This window comes from Procambarus clarkii, chromosome 84, assembly GCF_040958095.1.
Source record: "Procambarus clarkii isolate CNS0578487 chromosome 84, FALCON_Pclarkii_2.0, whole genome shotgun sequence".
NCBI lineage: Eukaryota > Metazoa > Arthropoda > Malacostraca > Decapoda > Cambaridae > Procambarus > Procambarus clarkii.
The window spans coordinates 5218892-5233866 of NC_091233.1; positions in this window are offsets into that span (position 1 = coordinate 5218892).

Consider the following 14975-nt stretch of genomic DNA (forward strand, 5'->3'; position numbering starts at 1 on the left):
ACTGCAGTGTGGAAACCTCCGCCCTTTTCCATGACTGTTACATCTAGAAAAGGCAGCTTCCCATCCTTTTCCGTCTCGTAAGTGAAACGCAGCACGGAACTCTGCTCAAATGCCTCCTTCAGCTCCTGCAGATGTCTGACATCAGGTACCTGTGTAAAAATGTCGTCAACATACCTGCAGTATATGGCCGGTTTCAAGTTCATGTCGACTAAGACTTTTTGCTCGATGGTACCCATGTAGAAGTTTGCAAACAGGACACCTAGGGGAGAACCCATAGCGACCCCATCTACTTGCTTATACATGTGCCCATCCGGGCTCAAGAAGGGTGCCTCTTTAGTACAAGCTTGGAGTAGTTTCCTCAGAATACTTTCTGGCATGTCAAGAGGAGTACAGGCTGGATCACGATACACTCTGTCGGCTATCATTCCGATTGTCTCGTCCACAGGTACGTTGGTAAACAGCGATTCTACGTCCAACGAGGCTCTTATCCCTGTGGCCCGTGCGCCCCGCAGTAAGTCCACAAATTCCTTTGGAGACTTCAGGCTGAAGGCGCAAGGAACATAAGGAGTCAGCAGGCCGTTGAGTCGCTTCGCCAATCTGTACGTGGGTGTGGGTATCTGGCTAATGATTGGCCGAAGTGGGTTTCCAGGCTTGTGCGTCTTGACATTTCCATACGCATATCCAGGTTTATATTCCCCAATGATCTTTGGCAGGTGGAGTCCGGATTTCTTGGCGTTCACAGTTTCGATCAGTTTGTTGACCTTTGCTTTTAATTCGGCTGTAGTGTCCTTCGTTACCCTTTGGAACTTAGTTTGAGCTTAGAGCGGCAGCTAAAAGCCTTCGTGAGAACAAGGAGATAGTTGTCAGGAGAGGTGACAAGTCGCCAATATATGTCATTCTTAAAAAAGACGAATATCTGGCGAAAATGAACATCATACTCTCTGACCAAACTAAGTTCCAAAGGGTAACGAAGGACACTACAGCCGAATTAAAAGCAAAGGTCAACAAACTGATCGAAACTGTGAACGCCAAGAAATCCGGACTCCACCTGCCAAAGATCATTGGGGAATATAAACCTGGATATGCGTATGGAAATGTCAAGACGCACAAGCCTGGAAACCCACTTCGGCCAATCATTAGCCAGATACCCACACCCACGTACAGATTGGCGAAGCGACTCAACGGCCTGCTGACTCCTTATGTTCCTTGCGCCTTCAGCCTGAAGTCTCCAAAGGAATTTGTGGACTTACTGCGGGGCGCACGGGCCACAGGGATAAGAGCCTCGTTGGACGTAGAATCGCTGTTTACCAACGTACCTGTGGACGAGACAATCGGAATGATAGCCGACAGAGTGTATCGTGATCCAGCCTGTACTCCTCTTGACATGCCAGAAAGTATTCTGAGGAAACTACTCCAAGCTTGTACTAAAGAGGCACCCTTCTTGAGCCCGGATGGGCACATGTATAAGCAAGTAGATGGGGTCGCTATGGGTTCTCCCCTAGGTGTCCTGTTTGCAAACTTCTACATGGGTACCATCGAGCAAAAAGTCTTAGTCGACATGAACTTGAAACCGGCCATATACTGCAGGTATGTTGACGACATTTTTACACAGGTACCTGATGTCAGACATCTGCAGGAGCTGAAGGAGGCATTTGAGCAGAGTTCCGTGCTGCGTTTCACTTACGAGACGGAAAAGGATGGGAAGCTGCCTTTTCTAGATGTAACAGTCATGGAAAAGGGCGGAGGTTTCCACACTGCAGTCTACACAAAGGAAACAAACATAGGAATGTGCCTAAATGCCAACAGCGACTGCCCTGACAGGTACAAGAGGAGTGTTGTTAACGCATACGTCGACCGTGCTCTCAGCCACAGCTCAGAATGGAAGCAAGTCGACGAAGAACTCTGTAGGGTAAGGCAGGTTCTAGTCAATAACGGCTTCTCCAATGGTTTCATCGAAGACATCATAAGAAGGAAAGTGAAAAGCCATGCAACCTCCGAAGAGACAACTAACACAACACCTATACCCCCTATTAGACTATTTTACAGGAACTTCTTTTCCACAGCTCATAAAACAGAGGAAAGGGTCCTGAAAGATATTGTTAATAGAAACGTTATCCCTACAGACAAAAATCAGAGGATACAACTGACGATTTACTATAAAACCAGAAAAACGGCCAGCCTACTCATGAGAAACTCTCCAGACACGAAACAGAACGCTTTAAAAGAGACTAACGTCGTCTATGCCTTCAAATACCCACTTGGGGACTGTAAGCTCCAAAAAACCCAGTATATAGGCAAGACAACAACATCTCTTTCTAGGCGTTTAACGATGCATAAACAACAGGGCTCCATTAAGGAACATATAATCTCTTCCCATAACCAAACCATCGCCAGAGAAATCCTAGTAAACAACACAGAAATCATCGATAGATACAGCGATAGCAGGCGGCTCGACGTTTGCGAGGCACTACACATCAAGAAGTCAACACCAGCAATCAACAGCCAATTATTGCACAACTATATTCTACCCACCTCAAGACTCCGCTCCAATATAGAAGCATCAAGAAATATGGACCAATAGGCTTTCTACAAACACTTCTATTCAATATCCATTGTTTCGTGTTCTGTCTTGTGTTGATACTTTTAATACCCTATTAATATCCTCTAATGCCACATCATCCTTCCCACCTTACTCAAATGTAATGCCACATCACCCTTCCCACCTCACTCAAATGTAGATATAAAATCAGGGAAACGCAAGTTCTAATCAGTTGTGTATTTGTGAAGTCTTTGAAAATGTAATAAGTTTTACGAAACGCGCCCGTGTCGCGTCAGACTAGAAATAAAAATGAATTTTGGAGAAGTGATTTTTGATTTACCTCCAACAGTGAAGCATAATGTACGAAAGATTGAGAAAATTCGTGTTAGAATTATTAATCTTACTTTTTCGGTCATATTTAATAAAATATGTCTACAGGAAAGACTGCTACCAAAATATACTAATATATATATATATATATGTATGCGAACAAGCCTGAATGGTCCCTAGGACTATATGCGAATGAAAACTCACACCCCAGAAGTGACTCGAACCCATACTCCCAGAAGCAACGCAACTGGTAACTACAGGGCGCCTTAATCCACTTGACCATCACGGCCGTCAAAAGGAAGTGATAGCCGAGGCTATTTGAGCCACTTCCCCGACGGCAACTCGGATGGTAATCTTGGGCATAGCATTTCACCAAATCACCTCATTCTTTGGGGCACACGTGAGGAACACAAATGTGAACAAGCCTGAATGGTCCCCAGGACTATATGCGAATGAAAACTCACACCCCAGAAGTGACTCGAACCCATACTCCCAGAAGCAACGCAACTGGTAACTACAGGGCGCCTTAATCCACTTGACCATCACGGCCGTCAAAAGGAAGTGATAGCCGAGGCTATTTGAGCCACTTCCCCGACGGCAACTCGGATGGTAATCTTGGGCATAGCATTTCACCAAATCACCTCATTCTTTGGGGCACACGTGAGGAACACAAATGCGAACAAGCCTGAATGGTCCCCAGGACTATATGCGAATGAAAACTCACACCCCAGAAGTGACTCGAACCCATACTCCCAGAAGCAACGCAACTGGTAACTACAGGGCGCCTTAATCCACTTGACCATCACGGCCGTCAAAAGGAAGTGATAGCCGAGGCTATTTGAGCCACTTCCCCGACGGCAACTCGGATGGTAATCTTGGGCATAGCATTTCACCAAATCACCTCATTCTTTGGGGCACACGTGAGGAACACAAATGCGAACAAGCCTGAATGGTCCCCAGGACTATATGCGAATGAAAACTCACACCCCAGAAGTGACTCGAACCCATACTCCCAGAAGCAACGCAACTGGTAACTACAGGGCGCCTTAATCCACTTGACCATCACGGCCGTCAAAAGGAAGTGATAGCCGAGGCTATTTGAGCCACTTCCCCGACGGCAACTCGGATGGTAATCTTGGGCATAGCATTTCACCAAATCACCTCATTCTTTGGGGCACACGTGAGGAACACAAATGCGAACAAGCCTGAATGGTCCCCAGGACTATATGCGAATGAAAACTCACACCCCAGAAGTGACTCGAACCCATACTCCCAGAAGCAACGCAACTGGTAACTACAGGGCGCCTTAATCCACTTGACCATCACGGCCGTCAAAAGGAAGTGATAGCCGAGGCTATTTGAGCCACTTCCCCGACGGCAACTCGGATGGTAATCTTGGGCATAGCATTTCACCAAATCACCTCATTCTTTGGGGCACACGTGAGGAACACAAATGCGAACAAGCCTGAATGGTCCCCAGGACTATATGCGAATGAAAACTCACACCCCAGAAGTGTAGTTACTGTAGTTACCAGTTGCGTTGCTTCTGGGAGTATGGGTTCGAGTCACTTCTGGGGTGTGAGTTTTCATTCGCATATAGTCCTGGGGACCATTCAGGCTTGTTCGCATTTGTGTTCCTCACGTGTGCCCGAAAGAATGAGGTGATTTGGTGAAATGCTATGCCCAAGATTACCATCCGAGTTGCCGTCGGGGAAGTGGCTCAAATAGCCTCGGCTATCACTTCCTTTTGACGGCCGTGATGGTCAAGTGGATTAAGGCGCCCTGTAGTTACCAGTTGCGTTGCTTCTGGGAGTATGGGTTCGAGTCACTTCTGGGGTGTGAGTTTTCATTCGCATATAGTCCTGGGGACCATTCAGGCTTGTTCGCATTTGTGTTCCTCACGTGTGCCCCAAAGAATGAGGTGATTTGGTGAAATGCTATGCCCAAGATTACCATCCGAGTTGCCGTCGGGGAAGTGGCTCAAATAGCCTCGGCTATCACTTCCTTTTGACGGCCGTGATGGTCAAGTGGATTAAGGCGCCCTGTAGTTACCAGTTGCGTTGCTTCTGGGAGTATGGGTTCGAGTCACTTCTGGGGTGTGAGTTTTCATTCGCATATAGTCCTGGGGACCATTCAGGCTTGTTCGCATTTGTGTTCCTCACGTGTGCCCCAAAGAATGAGGTGATTTGGTGAAATGCTATGCCCAAGATTACCATCCGAGTTGCCGTCGGGGAAGTGGCTCAAATAGCCTCGGCTATCACTTCCTTTTGACGGCCGTGATGGTCAAGTGGATTAAGGCGCCCTGTAGTTACCAGTTGCGTTGCTTCTGGGAGTATGGGTTCGAGTCACTTCTGGGGTGTGAGTTTTCATTCGCATATAGTCCTGGGGACCATTCAGGCTTGTTCGCATTTGTGTTCCTCACGTGTGCCCCAAAGAATGAGGTGATTTGGTGAAATGCTATGCCCAAGATTACCATCCGAGTTGCCGTCGGGGAAGTGGCTCAAATAGCCTCGGCTATCACTTCCTTTTGACGGCCGTGATGGTCAAGTGGATTAAGGCGCCCTGTAGTTACCAGTTGCGTTGCTTCTGGGAGTATGGGTTCGAGTCACTTCTGGGGTGTGAGTTTTCATTCATATATATATATATATATATATATATATATATATATATATATATATATATTTAAGATGAATAGGAAAACCAGGGATATACTGAACATCTTGTATCAGAATCTTTACTTTAAAAAACATACCGTTTCGAATACTTCTCGTATTCATCATCAGATCTAAAAGAAAAAAACAGAAATCACAGTCAAATAGCTGGTAAACAAAGAACTCATACTGAATATAATTGCCTATCAAAGAAAGGAAAAAGGTTAAAAATCAAAACACTTAAGCGCACTTAAAGTGATCAATACAAATAAAACTTATTAACTGTCACATATATTAAAACTAATTTAAAATCCATTAAACTACAAGATGAAATTTATAACTACTAAAACAAACCATTCTATTAAACTTACGTGAAGTGATCAGAAGTGAAACTTGATACCTAACACATAGATACTAAACACTATAACAAATATTTATATAATGACTACAAATCTACAAAAAATGTATGTAAAATACAAACAGAATAAACAACAATTATAAAGTACTAACCAAAATCTTATAAAAAACTCAAATATTAAATAAAATTAAATACCAAAAAATGTATTATATATCCTAAATAAAAGATTATATTAATGTACAATGTTAAGACTTGAAATAAGTAAGAAAGGGCAAAGACATGGTAAACTAAACAAAATTAAACTACCAAAATAAACTAAAAATCAAATTACAGGGCCTACTGTGCACTATACAGTGTACAATTGAACAGCTGAAAGGTTGCTATTTAACAGAGGCCGAAGCTCCTTTATATATAAGGATTCCATTACTCTCAAATCTGACTGGCCATTCATACAAGTGTCCAGAATTTTAAAATCAGATTCCAGCAGAGAATGATCAAACTCATAACAATGGTTTCTAATCTCCGAAAATGCTGGTTTGGACAATGGTAATCCAGTCCTAAAAGATAATCCCCGGTGCTCAAGTATCCTAATCTTAAAGTTCCGAATGGAACTCCCGACATATCCAGCATTACAGCTGGAACAATTATACATATATACGACATTTGAGCACAAGGGGATAGGCACTTTATCTTTAAATTTAAAATAAGAGCCTATGGTATTTGTGTTGACAAAAATAAATCTAAAGTCTACTTGAGGATAACACTGCTGCAACAGTCTCCTCAAACGACTCCTTACAGAAAAGCTAATACTGCCATAAAATGGTAATTTAATATATTTAAGATCCCTTTCCACTGTAGTAATCCTACACGATGGATGAAACTTCTTATTTAAGAAATTCCTTATAAAAGTATAAACCATATGCACAGGATAACCATTATTTGAAAAAAAATTCACAAGAAAATTAATTTCCTGATCAAAGTTATTCCAATTAGAACATAAAACAAAGGCCCTATTCAGTAGAGTGTTAATAGCATTTTTCTTAAAAATATCAGGAACAAAGGAATTAAAAGAATTAGGAATTTTTAATTCCTTTGTTCCTGATATTTTTAAGAAAAATGCTATTAACACTCTACTGAATACAAATTGCTCTACAAATTGCCTTTGTTTTATGTTCTAATTGGAATAACTTTGATCAGGAAATTAATTTTCTTGTGAATTTTTTTTCAAATAATGGTTATCCTGTGCATATGATTTATACTTTTATAAGGAATTTCTTAAATAAGAAGTTTCACCCATCGTGTAGGATTACTACAGTGGAAAGGGATCTTAAATATATTAAATTACCATTTTATGGCAGTATTAGCTTTTCTGTAAGGAGTCGTTTGAGGAGACTGTTGCAGCAGTGTTATCCTCAAGTAGACTTTAGATTTATTTTTGTCAACACAAATACCATAGGCTCTTATTTTAAATTTAAAGATAAAGTGCCTACCCCCTTGTGCTCAAATGTCGTATATATGTATAATTGTTCCAGCTGTAATGCTGGATATGTCGGGAGTTCCATTCGGAACTTTAAGATTAGGATACTTGAGCACCGGGGATTATCTTTTAGGACTGGATTACCATTGTCCAAACCAGCATTTTCGGAGATTAGAAACCATTGTTATGAGTTTGATCATTCTCTGCTGGAATCTGATTTTAAAATTCTGGACACTTGTATGAATGGCCAGTCAGATTTGAGAGTAATGGAATCCTTATATATAAAGGAGCTGCGGCCTCTGTTAAATAGCAACCTTTCAGCTGTTCAATTGTACACTGTATAGTGCACAGTAGGCCCTGTAATTTGATTTTTAGTTTATTTTGGTAGTTTAATTTTGTTTAGTTTACCATGTCTTTGCCCTTTCTTACTTATTTCAAGTCTTAACATTGTACATTAATATAATCTTTTATTTAGGATATATAATACATTTTTTGGTATTTAATTTTATTTAATATTTGAGTTTTTTATAAGATTTTGGTTAGTACTTTATAATTGTTGTTTATTCTGTTTGTATTTTACATACATTTTTTGTAGATTTGTAGTCATTATACAAATATTTGTTATAGTGTTTAGTATCTATGTGTTGGGTATCAAGTTTCACTTCTGATCACTGTACGTAAGTTTAATAGAATGGTTTGTTTTAGTAGTTATAAATTTCATCTTGTAGTTTAATGGATTTTAAATTAGTTTTAATATATGTGACAGTTAATAAGTTTTATTTGTATTGATCACTTTAAGTGCGCTTAAGTGTTTTGATTTTTAACCTTTTTCCTTTCTTTGATAGGCAATTATATTCAGTATGAGTTCTTTGTTTACCAGCTATTTGACTGTGATTTCTGTTTTTTTCTTTTAGATCTGATGATGAATACGAGAAGTATTCGAAACGTTATGTTTTTTAAAGTAAAGATTCTGATACAAGATGTTCAGTATATCCCTGGTTTTCCTATTCATCTTAAAATTAAGATTCCCGAAGGAAACATCGATCATAAATATATATATATATATATATATATATATATATATATATATATATATATATATATATATATATATATATATATACATATATATATATATATATATATATATATATATATATATATATATACATATGTCGTACCTAGTAGCCAGAACGCACTTCTCAGCCTACTATGCAAGGCCCGATTTGCCTAATAAGCCAAGTTTTCATGAATTAATTGTTTTTCGACTACCTAACCTACCTAACCTAACCTAACCTAACTTTTTCGGCTACCTAACCAAACCTAACCTATAAAGATAGGTTAGGTTAGGTTAGGTAGGGTTGGTTAAGTTCGGTCATATATCTACGTTAATTTTAACTCCAATAAAAAATATTGACCTCATACATAATGAAATGGGTAGCTTTATCATTTCATAAGAAAAAAAATAGAAAAAATATATTAATTCAGGAAAACTTGGCTTATTAGGCAAATCGGGCCTTGAATAGTAGGCCAAAAAGTGAGTTCTGGCTACTAGGTACGACATATATATATATATATATATATATATATATATATTTATATATATATATATTTATATATAGTGAGTGTGACCTACCTGTCACACTCACCGGCCACACCTTCTGTATGTAAACAAGTCGTTCATCAACCTTGGTTAAACTATCAACTACCACGACATAACACGCTCATTATTATTTTAATCAAAACAACTTAACATTGTAGCAAGTGTGATGCTGTGACCTTAAACAATAATATTTTTTTCAGGTAGAGGTAGATTTGAGTAGATTTATTTCAGGTCGAACAAGAGCATTGTTTCGGTATCGACACGTTGCTGGAGTGTGGAGTGGTGTGACAGACTTCGGCGCCATCTACGATCTGGGTGCCGAACTATACAAGTCGACCCTCCTAGTAATCATAGCTTCCCATTTTTTAGTCTGCCAGGCTGAAAGGTGACGAGGGATCAGAGGCTGGCTAGGGAAAGCAGTGAAGTCGGGACAGTGGAAGACAGAGGTCGACCTGGATGGACTAGCTAAGGGGGCATATCATTTAAATAAAGGTTGTTCAATTTGCTTATAAATTTATTTATGAAATGGTTATAGAAAGGGCTGCAACTGGTCCAAGTTTCACCATCACACCCTAAACAGAAAAGGAGAAAAAAAATACACAACGTACTATGCAATGAATGTTCAACATTCTCAAATAATCTCAGGGAACACATGTGTCAACTAAAATGTCTACTATGTGCTGTAGAAGCACAAACTCTTGTAATAATTGTAATATGTATGTGCAATATATTTATATTTAATTTTTTTTTTTCTTTTTTTTTTGTTTCTTTTTTTTTTTGGCCAATTTTTTTTTCTCGTTTGTTATCAAGGGATTTGCATGAAACTTGCACACCTTGCTCAATGGATGCCTATCTGCAAGGGTGCCAATTATGAACGAAATCTGTCGAAGTCAAGCTCAGCTACAGGTGGCCGAACTTGGATCTTTATTTTACTCTGGAAAGTAATTTACACCTTCAAAGTACTTCAAAGCTTTCATTTATTAATCAATTTACATGCAAATTTCACGTTATATGTAGCGTTTGTGCTTCTATAGACTCTAGTAGACATTTTAGTCCAAAGTCTATATGTTGATTTTATAAAAATTTATAAATATCATATATTGCATATTTTTTAGAAGGGTAACTTTGAATAATTATATTATTGCACTAAACACTTTTTTGATAAAACTGATCACTAGACTCCTTTATTATGTGCTAAATCTAATATCTGAGTGTTATAGAAATGATTTTAATTGACACATGTGTTCCCTGAAACTATTTGAAAATTCGTTGCATAATTCGTTGTGTGTTTTTGTTCTCCTTTTCTGTTTAGGGTGTGATGGTGAAACTTGGACCAGCTACAGCCCTTTCTATAACCATTTCATAAATAAATTTATAAGCAAATTGACCACTTGTAATTTTTAGTTGATATGCCCCCTAAGTGGGCTGGTCGAGCGCTGTAGACTTTGCACCTGGATGGACTAGCCTAGTGGGCTGGTCGATCGCTGTGGACTTTACTCCTGGAAATGCTGGCCAGTAGGGCTAGAAGAGCGATGTAGACTTCGGTTCTGGAAGGTACTAGCCAGTGGGACTGGTCGAGTGTTGCAGGCTTTGTTGCCAGGGCGTACCAACGATTGCGCAAAGAAGACCTCGGCAGAAGCACTTTGTGACTGTCAACCGTGAAGCAGGCTAGCGTAAGGGCTAGCACCGCTAATCCGTTTGTGCTCTCATAGCGTTGTGTATAATATATATGGATTCTTACAGTGATGGGAAATAATAATGGGATATTTTAAGTGTCTTTCTTTTAATATTACCTTTAAACATTACACTATATTTCCACCAAGATTAGGGCCCTCTGAACTTGTGCAGGATCACAGTTTATAAGGAACCCGGTTACGAAGGATTCGTAACACGTGTAGATTTCTGCGCCATCTATGGATCTGCACTCCAACTCCCCGGTATTGGTTGCAACTCAGAAAAACGCCATCTATTTGTGGTGGCGTGGCATCAGAAAGCTCCGGTTTCCTGCCTCAGTTAGGTGAGGTCAATAATGATGACCTCTTGTGGATGGCGTATCGAGAAACTCTTGACTTGGTCCTGTGAGAGGACAAAGTGGCCACCGTCGGTTACAGCAGTGTGTTAGCTGCTGATGTATGAAGTGTTGTATGGACGGACATACCCGGGATTGGCCAGGAAGAGTTACACGACAAAAGTGGTGCGTCTGTCGAGAAGTGTTGCTAGTGAGCTGCTAGAGATTTCTGCCAGGGTGCTAGCTACCCCTGTACGTGATTGTGTGGGACCGCTGTCAGCGTTTTGCGGAAACCCCCTGCCAGTGTGTATCTGAAGAGCGGAGGTGGAGTATTGACACAAGGTGAAGATACAGTGTGTGTGTGGACTGGCCCATGTGTACGGTAAACTCGCCGGTGTTTGTCATAAGGAGTAGACGACGTGTACCTGGAAAGAGGATTCACTGGGATTGATGAACACTGCCGATGTATTGTCCTGAGTGAAAGGGACCCTTTGTAAATATGTGTAGTAATACTTTAATATAATATATATAGCAGTGATGGTGTAATAATGTATTATCTATCTCCCCCTTTATTATTTGCCCCTCTATTAGTGCAAGAAACTAGCTCTACCCCATTTGTTTCCGCCTCCGCTGGGGATGGAACCTGGATCCTTAGGACTACGAATCCCGAGAGCTGTCCACTGAGCCGTCAGGCCCCCATTATTACTACGCATTCCACAATGAATTGTTATTCCTACAGATGCGAGGCAGGACACAGCTGGCGTGGATTGGGAATGCATTTCTGTGAATTGTTACAGGTTATCTGGAGTTGGAATGTCTCAATAAGGTCACAAACATGTCACGAACAACAGAAAAAGCAGTGTGGCATTTTAGGCGCCAATCCCCCTCCCCGCTCAGTTCGTTGTTGCCATGAGGGGGCTTCGTGGGCGGCTACCGGAGTGTGATGCTCCTTGGCACAGTCCTCTGTCCTTTTCTAGCCTTGTGCTCCTGCTGCCGTCCTCTCCAATTATGCTGAGCACTTTTTCCTTTTGTTTCGTTTTTCTCCCCCTTCTTCTCCTCTCTGCTTGCCGTTTCCTGCCAACCTTTTGCTTGTTTTGGTAATTCCTTTGGACTTCTTCTATTTTGACGCCCGGGTGCTTGAGGAGGCATACTCTTGCACCCGTAGAACTGTAGTAGCCAACTTCGAGAGCGAGGGGAACCTTTTATTGTCAATACCCCTTTCGTCACTGAACCTGATCTCGATGGACTGTCGGTTCTTAAGGTGGCGTTTGTGGGGCGTATACTCACGACACACCCCTAGGAGGCCCCGGCATGATCGGCGATAGCTTCTTGTTGGGTGTCCTGCCTCTAATTGTGGCTCCGTGGTGGGTGTGGGGGCACATTCGTGAATAAATATTTTTTCTCGTAGCGATGATGTTTACTGGTTCTACTGTTTCTCCTTTACCTTCTCAGGCTCGTGGGGTGGGCGACCAAGCCCCCGAGTCGGTCCGTGTTGGAAGACCGGGCTCTGTAGCCTCCGCTGCATTGGGCCCTGACCTTGCTCCTCCTTTGGCCTCTCTGACTCCTCCCTTCGGCTCCCCTCCCTCCTCTGTGGTTGGGTCGAGCCCCAAGCCCCCAGTGGTGACTACCTCGTCCCCTGGCGCGGCTCCATCTCTAGTTGTTACTACTGCGCCTTTTAACCCCTCTCTCTCTGGGTGGTTCTCATCGCCGTCCTCGTCACGGCCGCCCTCGCTTGATTCTTTCCCGTTCTGATACCTATCAAGCCTTCTTTGGTCCCGCTTCGTGGGCCAAATTTTTTTATCTCCTCCCTCTTGATTCTGCACCTCCTGACGATTTCTCCCTCCATCGACATCTCGTTGATTCCGTGGATGCCTCTGTTACTTTCAACCTCACTCGTCTCGGTACACGTGTCATTGCTGCTCCTTCTCAGGATGCTGCTTCCCGCTTGGCTGCCTTATCCTGCCTTGGCGAGACCCCTGTTCGGGTTTCAAAGAACGCTCAGTTGAATGCCAGTGTTGGCACTTTTCTGCTCCCGCCCCATGTTGCAACCGGTGTTCGGGATCTGCGAGACTTCCACGACGATATTCGACATATCTTTGCTGCCCAGGGCCATTCTATTCTCCAGGTGGACACGTTTACCCGTCCCCCTCGTGGTAGTCGCCGCCAACCCCTCCAGGTTGTGAAGATTATCTTTGATGGTAGGACCCTTCCGCCCTCTGTCATTCTTGCTGGTGCCAGGTGCTCTGTCCTGTAGTACATTCCTTCTCCTCGGCTCTGTAACAAGTGCTGGAGGTTTGGGCATTGTGCCCTCCGCTGTTCCGGGACTGTCTCTCTCTGTCCTTTGTGTGGTGGCGAAGGTCACTCTAAGTCGGAGTGCACTTCTCCCCAAGCTCGTTGCCTCAACTGCGGTGAGGCCCATCCTACCTTCTCCCGTGTATGTGTCCATTACAAACTTGAGGCAGCTGTCCTCAACTTGAAGCACCGGGAGCGTCTATTTTTTCCTGAGGCGAGACGTCAGGTTCGCCGGCTCCCGCCTTATGCTCATGTCTCTTATGCTCGCGTGTTGTGCTCTTCCTCTCCTCGTCCTTCCCTCCTTCCTCAGACTCACAACCGTTTCCGGGCCTTGGACCCTGATACCCCCACTGCCCCCTCCTCTGTTCCTTTGAGTTCTGTCCGAAGGGTCCCCCTCCTGGTCCTCTGTCTGGGGTTCCCCTTCTTTCTACCTGGTCTGTCGTGTCTCCTGTGTCTTCTTCCTCGTCTCCCTCCGATCCTCCTTCCTATCCTCTTCCTCCATCTATTGGCTCTCCCCGCCGCCTGTCGGTGTAGGCGGATGTCCATCGCTCACCTAACGGCCGTCGTGTGTGCTCTCGTTCAGCTTCTCCTATTGAGACACTGGAATCCGTTGCCCGGTACATAGTTGCTGGGACACCGGTCTCTTTAAGTCAGAAGCGTAAGCCTGGCTCCTCTCCTTCCTCCTCCCCGTCAGGTAAGAAGGCTTCGCTTTCTTCCTCAGCCCCTACTTCTGGCTCTGTTGCTCCTTCCCCTCCCATTTCGGTGATTGCGCCCCTGTTCCTGCTATGGAGGTTTCTTTGGCCCCTGCTTTCCTTTCGGTTGCTGCTCTTGCTGAAGTGCGCTCCCCTCTTTCTACTCCCCCTCTTCCTGCTGCTGTCCTTGACTACTCCTCTCCGTTGTCTCCTCCTCCTCCGGAACCCGCCCGCCCACCTCTGGTCTGTTCTCCCGCTTCCTTCCCTCCGTCTTTGTTCAGATTACCCATGCCCCCTAACCCAGACTTTGCAGACCCTGATCCCGACCCTGATATTCTTTAAAGTGCTGTGTTGCTCTTTCACCTTTGTTTCTTCCTTGTTCTCTGTTGTTGTCCTTTCCCTTCTCGTCGATGTCTAATCTTCAATGGAACATTCGAGGTTATTACGCCAATTTCCTCGAACTCCAACTTCTGATGTGCAGTTTTCACCCCTTTGTGTCTGTCTCCAGGAGCCGATGCTTGGTGCTCGTCCTGGTCGTTTTCGTGGCTATTCCTTTCTCTTCCTCCCCCCCCCCCCAGCCGTTGCTGGGGCTCCTAATTCTTCTGCTCTTTTGATTCGCGCTGATGGTCCCTTTGTTCCTTTACTTTTTCCTTTGCCTCTCCATTGTTCTGCTGCTCGTATCTTTGTGGGAAAATGGTACACAGTTTGTTCCATTTATCTCCCCCCGAGTGTCCCGCTTTCTCTTCCTGATTTGAAACACCTCTTGGACTCCTTGCCGGAGCCTGTGCTCCTGCTGGGTGACTTCAATTGTCGTTATTCTCTTTGTGGTGATGTTGTGATTAATAGCCAGGGTCGCCTTCTTGAGCCGTTTCTCCTCTCTTCTTCCCTGTCTCTTCTGAATTCTGGTGAGCCCACCCATTTGAACTCTCGGACTCGCACCCTTTCCTGTCTTGATCTTTCTCTCTGCTCTTCTTCTCTTTACTTAGGTTTCACGTGGCAGGTTCTTGATGACCTCCATGGCAGTG